The 13,604-nt window shown below is 41.6% G+C and overlaps 1 protein-coding gene across 1 annotated transcript in view; it reads right to left on the reverse strand.

Annotated features, from left to right (window-relative positions):
* Positions 1–13,376, reverse strand: part of LOC132362731 (ELKS/Rab6-interacting/CAST family member 1-like) — a 177,451-nt gene extending 164,075 nt beyond the window's left edge. The window contains 2 exon segments of the mRNA XM_059917707.1: positions 11,983–12,143; positions 13,169–13,376. The gene's annotated coding sequence lies outside the window, so the exon portion shown is untranslated.
* Positions 13,377–13,604: the final 228 nt, after the last annotated feature.

The following is a 13,604-nucleotide window of genomic DNA, read 5'->3' on the forward strand; positions in this document are numbered from 1 at the left end:
AGATCACCAGGATTTGACTGGCAGGGTGGGAAATGAGGGAGTGAAGCAATCAAGGAAAATCCTGAAGTTTCTGACTTAAACACCATGGACAAGTTGGTGGCACCATAAACAAAAATGGGAAAAAATAAGCAAGGACCAGAATTGAGGGGAAATCTTGAGCTGAATGTAATGTGCTTTTGAGATGCTGAGAAAAGGTTTGAGGGAGCAACTGGGCATGTGGGTCTGGAGCTTAGAGGAATGATATGAGCTAAATAAAGATGTTAAGTGTGGAAGCTCTGATACACAGATGTTAACTGAGGCCAAGGTAGTGAATGAGCCTCCCTAGGAAAAGAAAACACAGCAAGAGGAGATAGTCATAGGACCGATTCAACATTAGATGGCAGGCAGAGGGTAAGAGGCGGCCAAAGGAGACAAGAGGAGCAGTCAGAGAAGTGGGTAGAAATCAGGAAAACAGTGTCACAGAAACTGAAAGAAGCTGATAAGGACCCTTTCTCTAAGGAGAGAACACAGACCAAGAAAGATCTGGCTCTGGGTTCAATTCCTGGTTCCATCAGGATGACTTCAGTGAAGTTAACTAAATACTCTGAGCCTTAATTTATTAATCTATACTATGAACATTATGAAACTGAATCTACAGGGTTATTATAATAATTAGCAGTAAGACAGAACACCTATCACACTGTAAATTATCAATAAATGGCAGTTACTGTTGTTGCTCCTGTTTGTAAAACCAAAAGGTTTGGTTAGTGGCTTACTGAACCCAGCCCTGGGAAGCCCTAGGGGTTCTAAAGAACATCTTCAGGGAATGCCTGGCAGGGCCACACTGGGGCATCTGGGCTCCCCAGTCCTGTCTCAATCAGAACAGCTTTGCCTTCTTTTTCATTTTACTTCTTAAAATAAGTTTTAGGCACTTGCCTGGTGGCACCGTGGTTGGGAATCCACCTGCCAATGCAGGGGACACGGGTTCGAGCCCTGGTCCGGGAAGATCCCACATGCCGCACAGCAACTAAGCCCGTGCACCACAACTACTGAGCCTGCGCTCTAGATCCCGGCTCCACAACAAGAGAGGCCACCGCAATGAGAAGCCTGCGCCCCACGCCGCTCGCCGCAACTAGGGAAAGCCTGTGCGCAGCAACGAAGACCCAACACAGCCAAAAAATAAATTAGTTAACTAAAAAATAATAAGTTTTATTTTCATATCTGAATAATATTCATTTGAAAAAGGGGTCTGCAGCTTAAAGTGTTCTTCAAAAAGCAATGACTGGATCATCTCAATAGTCCCTTCAATTCATTTGGATTACAGCTTGTAATTCTTTTTTTTTTTCTTTTTTTGAATTTTTGAAGTTTGTTTTATTTATTTTTTTATACAGCAGGTTCTGATTAGTTATCTATTTTATACATATTAGTGTATACATGTCAATCCCAATCTCCCAGTTCATCCCACCACCACCCACCCTCCCTGCCACTTTCCCCCCTTGGTGCCCATACGTTTGTTCTCTACATCTGTGTCTATTTCTGCCCTGAAAACCGGTTCATCTGTACCATTTACAGCTTGTAATTCTTCACCAAAGTAAAACATGTGAGAAATAAGGACAAAACAACACACTTGATAACATAATCCCTAACATGAAGCTTATTATTTATGATTATTTCATTAGAATAATGGTTATAAATCAATTAGCTCTGTTTATCTACTGAAAATTGTACTAGGCTCAGTGCCATTACTGCCATTGAAGCACCACAGCCTTATAATAGCAATTTTTTGTTTGTTTGCTTAAGATTATAACCACATGAACAGTGAAGAAAAGAGTTAAGCAGCATTAAAATCACAAAGGGCTTTCTTTTTTCATGAAAAATAAAGTTGGTTAGTGTGCTCAAATTACTTGTTTTCTTTTTGAAAGCCCTGCATGAAGAAAACCAATTAATAAAGAATCAAAATATCTCACCAGCCTTTTCTCATTGAAATCAGTACCTCTAAAAACTTTCTTTTAATATCCTTTTCTTATGCTATTGATTGTTTGTAACTAATCACTTTCCATGTCATCATTGTATGTGGTCCTCTTGTGATAATTATCCCACACTCTCCAGTTTAGTCTGTTGAGCAATCACCACTCTGGTGCAGCTGAAAATTCTCAGGGACACTAGCTTGAATCTCTATGGCACAGATGTCCTAATACTTCATTTTAAAATGGGACAAAGGTTTTACAGAGCCTTGCTGATCTTTTGTCCCAGACACTGGCTGTCTTTTTCATCTAGGACATAATCAAAAATGTACTCTGTATTAAAAAAAAATGTACTGTATAAGTTTTTTAACTACAACTTTAGAATTTATACTCTTCAATAGTAAGTCACTTCTCTTAAATGACAGAATTTGCTCCTATTTAATTGCTGGAAGTTTTAAGCAATTCAATAGGAGCTGACGGTGGATCAATAGTTGTCTTCATTTTAACAGCTCACCCAATAATGAGGAACATGAGAACTGCATCTGGAAGATTTGGTGTGAAAGGAAATGACTTCTGAAAGGCTGACTGATTTATTTGTGCTGATACTGGCACAGACTGCCCTACTTTAGGCAGGATGGTTAGGGAAGGTCTCTTTGAAGACGTACCATTTAAGCTGACACCTGAGGCAGCCAGCATATAAGAGTGGGGTAAGAATGTCTGGCAGCACATAAGAATAAAGAGTTAAGAACAGCATATATATATATATGTATATGTGTGTGTGTGTGTGTGTGTGTACATATATATTTGAAGGACATTTTTTTCAACACCCAATCGGCCATTAATACAAATTGAAAGCCTGTTATAATCAAATCAATGTAGTCCTGGAAAAAGAGTATCAACAAAGAGATCAATGGAACAAATCTCACAATAATTAAGCACTTAAGAAAGAAAAAGGAAATGCCACAAACCAAAAGAAAAGAGACTGATCACAGTATTTAGAAAGCTTTTCAATTATTAGGAAAACATCAAAATAAATACGTTCTCCCCACGCAAAATTAAAAATAAGTTCCAGGAAGATTAAAGAACTAGGTATAAAATGCAAATTAATTAGAAAATAAAAAGAATAAATATAACATATTTAATGATATTCAGATAGGGAAGGACTTTCTAAACAAAAAACGAAATGTAAGAAATTACAAAAAAATTACAAATTACAAATGTAAGAAAAGTATAGTACATTTTACTGCTTAGAAATCTAGAATTATAAACATCAAAAGTCAAAAACTAATGAGCAAATGACAAAAACTACAAATTATTCACAACTGTGAAAGTACTTTATCCTCACTATTGAAAAAGCCCATAAACGTCAATGAAATACTAAGACCGTACTGTCCCCAAGAGAAATTAACAAATAGGAATATACCAATCACAGACAATATGCAAATTGACAATAAACACATGAAAATGTAAACAAAGAATTGCAAATGAAAGCAAGGTAAGACAAAACTTTTTAATCTATGAAAGAGGTAAAAGTTTTTTTTCAGGCAAAAGATTTTTAAACATTATATGAACAGGTAAGGTGATACATGCATTCTTACATGCCTGATCACCTAAAGTGGTCCAATCCTTCTAGAAGACAGTGTGTCAATAAGTATATTCATCTCTTTTATTTTATAAGCACAAATGTATCATCCTTAGGAAGCAGAAACTATCTTCTAGCAATGTTGCTTTTCTCTCCAAATATAAGGTGGATAATATAGTAATTTGTAGGGTCATTTTTGTAACATTTTCTCATTACAAAGTAAGAAATATAAGTGTTAAAACATTTTAAGAATACATAAATGTATATGGGAAAACCTCTCCTATAATTCCTTTGATCCCCTCTGATGAATAGATTCAATTTTTTAACAACCTATCATAGGAAAATAATCAGAAATGTGAAAATGTATTAATAAAGATGGCCATAACAGTAATACATATGACAAAAAAACCTGAAAAGTGGGGAGACCTTCAAGATGCCGAAAGAGTAACACATGGAGATCACCTTCCTCCCCACAAATACATCATAAATACATCTACGTGTGGAACAACTCCTACAGAACACCTACTGAACACTAGCAGAGGACCTCAGACCTCCCAAAAGGCAAGAAACTCCCCACGTACCTGGGTAGGGCAAAAGAAAAAAGAAAAAACAGAGACAAAAGAATAGGGACGGGACCCGCACCAGTGGGAGGGAGCTGTGAAGGAAGAAAGGTTTCCATGCACTAGGAAGCCCCTTCACTGTCGGAGACAGGGCGTGGCAGGGCGAAGCTTCAGAGCCACGGAGGAGAGCGCAGCAACAGGGGTGCAGAGGGCAAAGCGGAGAGATTCCCTCACAGAGGATTGGTGCCGACCAGCACTCACCAGCCCAAGAGGCTTGTCTGCTCACCCGCCAGGGCGGGCGGGGGCTGGGAGCTGAGGCTCGGGCTTCGGAGGTCAGACCCCAGGGAGAGTACTGGGGTTGGCTGCGTGAACACAGCCTGAAGGGGGCTAGCGTGCCACAGCTAGCCGGGAGGGTGTCCGGGAAAAGTCTGGAGCTGCCCAAGAGGCAAGAGACCATTGTTTCCGGCGCGTGAGGAGAGGGGATTCAGAGGACCTCCTAAATGAGCTCCAGAGACGGGCGCGAGCCGAGGCTATCAGCACGGACACCAGAGACTGGCATGAGACGCTAAGGCTGCAGGTGCAGCCACCAAGAAGCCTGTGTGCAAGCACAGGTCACTATCCACACCTCCCCTCCCGGAAGCATGTGCAGCCCCCGACTGCCAGGGTCCCGTGATGCAGGGACAACTTCCCCGGGAGGACACACGGCGAGCCTCAGGCTGGTGCAATGTCACGCCAGCCTCCGCCACCACAGGCTCACCACCGCATTCTGTACTCCTCCCTCCCCCCAGGCCTAGGTGAGCCAGAGCCCCGGAATCAGCTGCTACTTTAACCCGGTCCTGTCTGGGCAGGAACAAACGCCCTCAGGCAACCTACATGGAGAGGAGAGGCCAAATCCAAAGCTGAACCCGGGAGCTGTGTGAACAAAGAAGGAAAGGGAAATCTCTACCAGAAGCCTTAGGAGCAGCGGATTAAATCTCCACAATCAACTTGAGGTACCCTGCATCTGTGGAATACCTAAATAGACAATGAATCATCCCCAAATTGAGGCAGTGGACTTCGTGTGATTTTGCCTGTATAGCTTTGCTTTTACCAATTGTCCTAGGGTTCTGTCTGTCCGTTTTTTGTTTTTTTTTCTTAGTATAGTTTTTAGCGTTTGTTATCATTGGTGGATTTGTTTTTTGGTTTGGTTGCTCTCTTCTTTTTTTTTTCTTTTTTTTTTATTACTTTTTAATTTTTTTTATTTTCAATAATTATTTTTTATTTTTTATTTTAATAACTTTATTTTATTTCTTTTTTTTCTCCCTTTTCTTCTGAGCCATGCGGCTGACAGGGTCTTGGTGCTCTGGCCGGGTGCCAGGCCTGTGTCTCTGAGGTGGGAGAGCCGAGTTCAGGACATGGGTCCACCAGAGACCTCCCAGCTCCACGTAATATCAAATGGCAAAAGCTCTCCGAGAGATCTCCATCTCAACGCTAAGACCCAGCTCCACTCAACGACCAGTAAGCTACAGTGCTGGACACACTATGCCAAACAACTAGCAAGACAGGAACACAACTCCACCCATTAGCAGAGAGGCTGCCGAAAATCATAATAAGGTCACAGACACCCCAAAACACACCACCAGACGTGGACCTGCCCACCAGAAAGACAAGATCCAGCCTCATCCACCAGAACACAGGTACCAGTCCCCTCCACCAGGAAGCCTACACAACCCACTGAACCAAACTTAGCCACTGGGAGCAGACACCAAAAACAACGGGAACTACGAACCTGCAGCCTGCAAAACGGAGACCCCAAACACAGTAAGTTAAGCAAAATGAGAAGACAGAGAAACACACAGCAGATGAAGGAGCAAAGTAAGAACCCACCAGACCAAACAAATGAAGAGGAAATAGGCAGTCTACATGAAAAAGAATTCAGAGTAATGACAGCAAAGATGATCCAAAATCTTGCAAGTAGAATGGAGAAAATACAAGAAACGTTTAACAAGGACCTAGAAGAACTAAAGAATAAACAACAAGGATGAATAACACAATAAATGAAATGAAAAATTCTCCAGAAGGAATCAATAGCAGAATAACTAAGGAAGGAGAATGGATAAGTGACCTGGAAGATACAATAGTGGAAATAACTACTGCAGAGAAGAAAAAAGAAAAAAGAATGAAAAGAATTAAGGACAGTCTGAGAGACCTCTGGGACAACATTAAACGCACCAACATTCGAATTATAGGGGTCCCAGAAGAAGAAGAGAAAAAGAAAGGGACTGAGAAAATATTTGAAGAGATTATAGTTGAAAACTTCCCTAATGTGGGAAAGGAAATAGTCAATCAAGTCCAGGAAGCACAGAGAGTCCCAGGCAGGAGAAATCCAAGGAGAAACACACGAAGACACATATTAATCAAACTATCAAAAACTAAATACAAAGAAAAAATATTAAAAGCAGTAACGGAAAAGCAACAAATAACATACAAGGGAATCCCCATAAGGTTAACAGCTGATCTTTCAGAAGAAACTCTGCAAGCCAGAAGGGAGTGGCAGGACATATTTAAAGTGATGAAAGGAAAAAACCTACAACCAAGATTACTCTACCCAGCAAGGATCTCATTCAGATTTCATGGAGAAATTAAAACCTTTACAGATAAGCAAAAGCTAAGACAATTCAGCACCGCCAAAGCAGCTTTACAACAAATGCTCAAGGAACTTCTCTAGGCAGGAAACACAAGAGAAGGAAAAGACCTACGATAACAAACCCAAAACAATTAAGAAAATGCTAATAGGAACATACATATCGATCATTACCTTAAATGTAAATGGATTAAATGCTCCAACCAAAAGACATAGACTGCTGAATTGATACAAAAACAAGACCTGTATATATGCTGTCTACAAGAGACCCACTTCAGACCTAGGGACACATAAAGACTGAAAGTGAAGGGATGGAAAAAGATATTTTATGCAAATGGAAATCAAAAGAAAGCTGGAGTAGCAATTCTCTTATCAGACAAAACAGACTTTACAATAAAGAATGTTACAAGAGACAAGGAAGGACACTACATAATGATCAAGGGATCAATCCAACAAGAATATAACAATTGTAAATATTTATGCACCCAACATAGGAGCACCTCAATACATAAGGCAAAGGCTAACAGCCGAAAAAGGGGAAATCGACAGTAACACAATCATAGTAGGGGACTTTTAACATCCCACTTTCACCAACGGACAGATCATCCAAAATGAAAATAAATAAGGAAACACAAGCTTTAAATGGTACATTAAACAAGATGGACTTAATTGATATTTATAGGACATTCCATCCAAAAACAACAGAATATACTTTCTTCTCAGGTGCTCATGGAACATTCTCCAGGATAGATCATATCTTGGGTCACAAAGCAAGCCTTGACAAATTTAAGAAAATTGAAATTGTATCAAGTATCTTTCCTGACCACAATGCTATGAGACTAGATATCAATTACAGGAAAAATTTTGTAAAAAATACAAACACATGGAGGCTAAACAATACGTCACTAAATAACCAAGAGATCGCTGAAGAAATCAAAGAGGAAATCAAAAAATACCTAGAGACAAATGACAATGAAAACACGACGACCCAAAACCTATGGGATGCAGCAAAAGCAGTTCTAAGAGGGAAGTTTATAGCAATACAATCCTACCTCAAGAAACAAGAAACATCTCAAATAAACAACCTAACCTTCTACCTAAAGCAATTAGAGAAAGAAGAACCAAAAAAACCCCAAAGTTAGCAGAAGGAAAGAAATCATAAAGATCAGATCAGAAATAAATGAAAAAGAAATGAAGGAAACGATACCAAAGATCAATAAAACTAAAGGCTGGTTCGTTGAGAAGATAAACAAAATTGATAAACCATTAGCCAGACTCATCAAGAATAAAGTCTGAGAAAACTCAGATCAATAGAATTAGAAATGAAAAAGAAGTAACCACTGACACTGCAGAAATACAAAGTATCATGAGAGATTACTACAAGCAACCATACGCCAATAAAATGGACAACCTGGAAGAAATGGACAAATCCACAATCAACATTGTGAAAATGACTATACTACCCAAAGCAATCTACAGATTCAGTGCAATCCCTATCAAACTACCAATGGCATTTTTCACAGAACTAAAACAAAAAATTTCACAACTTGCATGGAAACACAAAAGACCCCGAATAGCCAAAGCAATCTTGAGAAAGAAAAGTGGAGTTGGAGGAATCAGGCTCCCTGACTTCAGACAATACTACAAAGCTACAGTAATCCAGACAGTATGGTACTGGCACAAAAACAGAAATATAGATCAGTGGAACAGGACAGAAAGCCCAGAGAGAAACCCACGCACATATGGTCACCTTATCTTTGATAAAGGAGGCAAGAATATACATTCGAGAAAAGACACCCTCTTCAATAAGTGGTGCTGGGAAAACTGGACAGGTACATGTAAAAGAATGAAATTAGAACACTCCCTAATACCATACACAAAAATAAACTCAAAATGGACTAAAGACCTAAATGTAAGGCAAGACACTATAAAACTCTTAGAGGAAAACAGAGGCAGAACACTCTAGGACATAAATCACAACAAGATCCTTTTTGACCCAGCTCCTAGAGAAATGGAAATAAAAAGAAAAATAAACAAATGGGACCTAATGAAACTTCAAAGCTTTTGCACAGCAAAGGAAACCATAAACAAGATGAAAAGACAACCCTCAGAATGGGAGAAAATATTTGCAAATGAAGCAACTGACAAAGGATTAATCTCCAAAATATACAAGCAGCTCATACAGCTCAATATCAAAAAAACAAACCACCCAATCAAAAAATGGGCAGAAGATCTAAATAGACATTTCTCCAAAGAAGACGTATAGATGGCCAAAAGGCACATGAAAAGATGCTCAACATTGCTAATTATTAGAGAAATGCAAAGCAAAACAACAATGAGATATCACCTCACATCAGTAAGAATGGCCATCATCAAACAAATCTACAAACAATAAATGCTGGAGAGGGCATGGAGAAAAGGGAACCTTCTTACACTGATGGTGGGAATGTAAATTGGTGCACCCACTATGGAGAACAGTATGGAGGTTCCTGAAGAAACTAAAAACAGAGTTACCATATGATCCAGCAATCCCACTCCTGGGCATATATCCAGAGAAAAACATAATTCAAAAAGATACATGCAAACCAGTGTTCACTGCAGCTCTATTACAATAGCCAAGACATGGAAGTAACCTAAATGTCCATCAATAGGTGAATGGATAAAGAAGATGTGTTTTATATATTTATACATATATATGTATACACACACATACACACACACACACAGACACACACAATGGAATATTATTCAGCCATAAAAAGGAATGAAATAATGCCATTTGCAGCAACATGCATGGACCTAGAGATTATCATACTAAGTGAAGTAATCCAGACAGAGAAAGACAAACATCATGATATCGCTTATATGTGGAATGTAAAAAAAAAAAAAAAAAAAAGATACAAATGAACTTACATACAAAACAGAAATAGACCCACAGACATAGAAAACAAACTTATGGTTACCAAAGGAGCAAAGAGTGTGGAGAAGGGATACATTAGGAGTTTGGGATCAGCCACCACTCTCAACAGCATGTTCGGATAGACGATTAGGCCTGAAGTGCTTAATTTGTTAAAAGAAAGGTATTAAACAACCATTTTATTAAGATATGAAAATGAGAGACAACAACAAGGAGAAATTTAAGTGCAAATTAAAGCAAAGACTACTTTAAAAACTTTAAGTCAGTAAATCTGCATGACAAAAAACTTGTAGAAAATCTAAGAACAGCATGATGCTGTAGTAGTATCTCCTGAGCAAATGAGGAAGGTGATTTAAGAGACAGGTCACCTGTCAGAGCCAGGTTTTAACACCTTATTTCTAGAACTTTTATTTAATGTTTATTCATCAAATTTCTATACCACTTATAAATTCTCTGAATACTTTAATGACTCATCCCATGCCTTAGTGTGTGAGTGTTTGACCTTACCAAAAACAGTCTTGCAAATCACAGTATTTTTCTGAAATGTAATCTCTAACCTGGGTTGGCAAGGGAAGTCCATAAGAAAGTTTAGTACTGTGGTTCCAAAAATAATAACAATAAAAAAAAAAAAAAAAACACACGCAATTCCCTTTTAATGGTTTAAAGTCAAGCATTCTTTAAAAAATTCTTTCATATCTTTTCAAAGTCCTAATAATAAAGGAAAATTCCTTTACAAATCCACCACTGTTTTGCTATAGACACTTGAACTGAGTGGGAAAGATGTGACAAGTCAAGTCAAGATATTGGTACACAGAGAAAACGAAACAATACTCCTACACCGTTGCTTTAGCAGGGCCTGTTTGTGCTTAGGAGTATCACATCGATACCTTGTATTCCCGAATATTATACCCATCCTTCCTCTATGTTCTTATCATCAGGGATAAAACCTTGTCTTCAACTGCCTCTACTAACCTGCTCATAAGAAGCAAACTTTCTCATCACGATACTCAGAACCCTAAATTCTCCCCATTCTCCCTGCGTATCAACCTATTTCTGGCTCCAGTATCTGTCACTTCCGAGAGCACATCACCTGTAATTCTTTTCTGAAAGATCAGGCTCTCTTAACCTCCCACTGTGTCCTAATAATCCATAAGCACAGGGGACACCCCGATATTTGTTTCCTCAACTCCTGGGCTGCCGTCATGATATCAAAACAATCATGCCCCATGATAATTCATGCTGAGGTGTCATGGCAAGATCCTCTGCTACTTTGTAATTCTCATATTCAACATTTATTGGTAGTTCAAAGTAGCAGAAAAGAAGAGGGGATGTTAGCTTCAAGCACTGGCTGGGCTCAGAAAGACTGTTTACTTTAGGTCAGAGAGAGTGCGTATTTACTGCAGAGAAGAAGGAACTAACAGAAAGTGAGCAAAGATTATGTGAAAGAAAATTAATGGAGACAGATTGCAGAGGAGGGAACCAGAGCTTAAATCTGTGATAGAAATAAGAAGCGAGCTTGGTGAAGGAGAGACAGTATCTCCTCTGAGTCAGAAGAGACGACGACAAGAACACAGGTAACTGCTGAGGTGATGAAGGTAACTGAGGGGTCCCAGCATAGACTTGGTTTCAGTAAAATGAGAGCAGGACAATTACACAGGGGTGGGGATTGGAGTGATGGAGAAAGTACTAAGGGACTTAAAAAACAGACATACTTGTTCTGAAGAGAAGGAAACCAGAACTTTTCAAAGTCACAGAGGAGAAAAAGCAGCAGCTGTATTCTGCACAGCAGATATATACAGCCTTCACAACAGACTATCTCAAGGAAGCTGCAAGATGCCTGGAAAGTACGAAAATGATGTCAAGAATGGTTCTGCTAAAAGTGACAACTTTGTCAAAACTGACTGGAGAGTGCGGCAAATGTTAATGGTTAAATATGGGGGATGGGTATAAGGAGGTTCACTATACTATTCTCTACTTTTGTGTACCTTTGGAAATGTTTATAATAAAAAATGTTTTTAAAATTGCCTAGCCATCGTATGACCTCAGGAGCAATGGTTATCTTCCTCAGAAAGCTCAACATCTTGCCAGAACTTTCCAGAAGGTTTTAGGAACTTCAGAGACACAATTGTATACGGATACATACACTCTAGAGGACTGCAAAATTCAATGACAGGGAGGCAAAAGTTTCCAGTTGACGAGGATTTGTCCCAAATTTGTTCTAAGGAGTGAGAAACACAAGTGAGCATTAAAATTAGGCTAAGCGTGTCAGGCGTGACAAACAGGGCCAGAAGATGAAAGCGATGAGGACAAGTATTTCAACTAAGCATATGCCTGAAGAACAATATTATAAAACTTACTTCATCTCCAGAACTTCCTCTAAGTGTTTTCTTCTCTCGGCCCGAAGGTTGGTCACATGAGTTTCCTTCTCTGCCAGTGACTGCTGAGTGCAGGACAGCTTCGCCTTCATGGACTCCAGCTCCTGTTTTACCTTCTCCATGGCCATCAGTAACTCCTCCACCTACGATCAATACAGAAAAGAGAGAAACTGAGCAGCTGGGTCAGGTATAGTCAGAGGAGCTGGGCAGTGGGCAACGCCTGGGTCCACAAAATTGAAGACACACCCATCAAAAATTCTGTACTCTCGCAGGATCAGACATAAATGGCAGTGAAAGAAATACATCTCTCATCTTCCCTCCACTATAATTCTTCTCAGTTTAGGTCCAAAAAACCCTCATTTTCTTTTTGACAAATGTAAGGGCATCAGAAGTAACAGTGTGCCAGGAACAATCCCTTCGAAGGAATTTATTTAGAAACAGTCCAGAACCTTCCATGGAAATAACAATATAATGCAGATAAAAATATAAGGAACAAAATCATAATAAATATTTCTAGAACGATTTTAGGAAATAAAAGCCATAAACCTGACTAATACCAGATGCAGAATAAACATAAATGAGTCATTTTTATTCGTTCAAACTAAGAGTCTTCTGTTTATACCATCACAAAAAATTTCTTGTTAAAGAAACAGCTAGAATTCAATCGGATAATTTCCTGCTCTAAAGCTGAGTAGGTAGAGATTTTCTGAGGAAGGCAGGAAGAAAAGAAAAAATATATATAACCAGACAGAGAAGAGACAGAACGCTTTTAAAAGGCCTGTAAAGGACTTCCCTGGTGGCGCCGCCCGCGAGGACCGGGACGGCCGTCCGCGCCGCCCTCCCTCCCTCCCCGGCCGCCGAGGTGAACCGCGGACAGGCCGCTAGCGGGGTCTCCCGGGCCGTGTGGGCAGCCCGAGGGCCTCCGGGCGGGAAGCCCACCTGTCCGCGGGCGCCAGGCTCCTCGGGGCGGCTCGCCCCGGGCTCTGCGTGACTGGCCCCCTGAAGCAGCGGCGGAGGCGGCGGCCCACTGTTTGCGCCGCACCGCCTCCTACGGCAAGCGGGAGGAGACAGACGCCGCCCGCCCGGCGCCTGCCGTGTGCGCCCGCGCCGGCCCGCAGCCCAGAGGCCCCGCCCGCCAGCCCCCAGCCCCCCAGCCCGCCAGCCTCACCTACGGCTCCGCCCTCCCCGGGGGCGCGCTGCCGGGACCCAGCCAGGGCCGTGAGGAGGAGCGGGCGGAGGAGAGCCGAGGGGCCTAGCGCCAGCGACGGGCGGGAAGCTCCAGGCGCCGCCCGACCCCGAGCTGCCGCCACCGCGGCCGTCTCACCCTGCTCAGGGCTGCCGCTGCCGCTGCCGCTGCCGCTGCCGGCCGGGCGCCGCCGCCGCCACCACCACAGCCACAGCTCCGCCCGGGCGCCCGACGTCACCGCGCGCCGCCCCCTGCGCGATCCCCCAGCCCCCGCCCCGGGCCGACGTCAGCGCCAGCCCCGCCCCCGCGCGACCGCGCCCGGTCGGCGTCCCGAAGCCTCCGGGGAGTGCGACTGGGGCGCGCGCGGGCCCCGGGCACTTTCCGGGTGTTGTCTTTACTGTGATATCTTAGTTAAGTC

The sequence above is a fragment of the Balaenoptera ricei genome, chromosome 3 (genome assembly GCF_028023285.1).
Source record: "Balaenoptera ricei isolate mBalRic1 chromosome 3, mBalRic1.hap2, whole genome shotgun sequence".
Taxonomy (NCBI): Eukaryota; Metazoa; Chordata; class Mammalia; order Artiodactyla; family Balaenopteridae; genus Balaenoptera; species Balaenoptera ricei.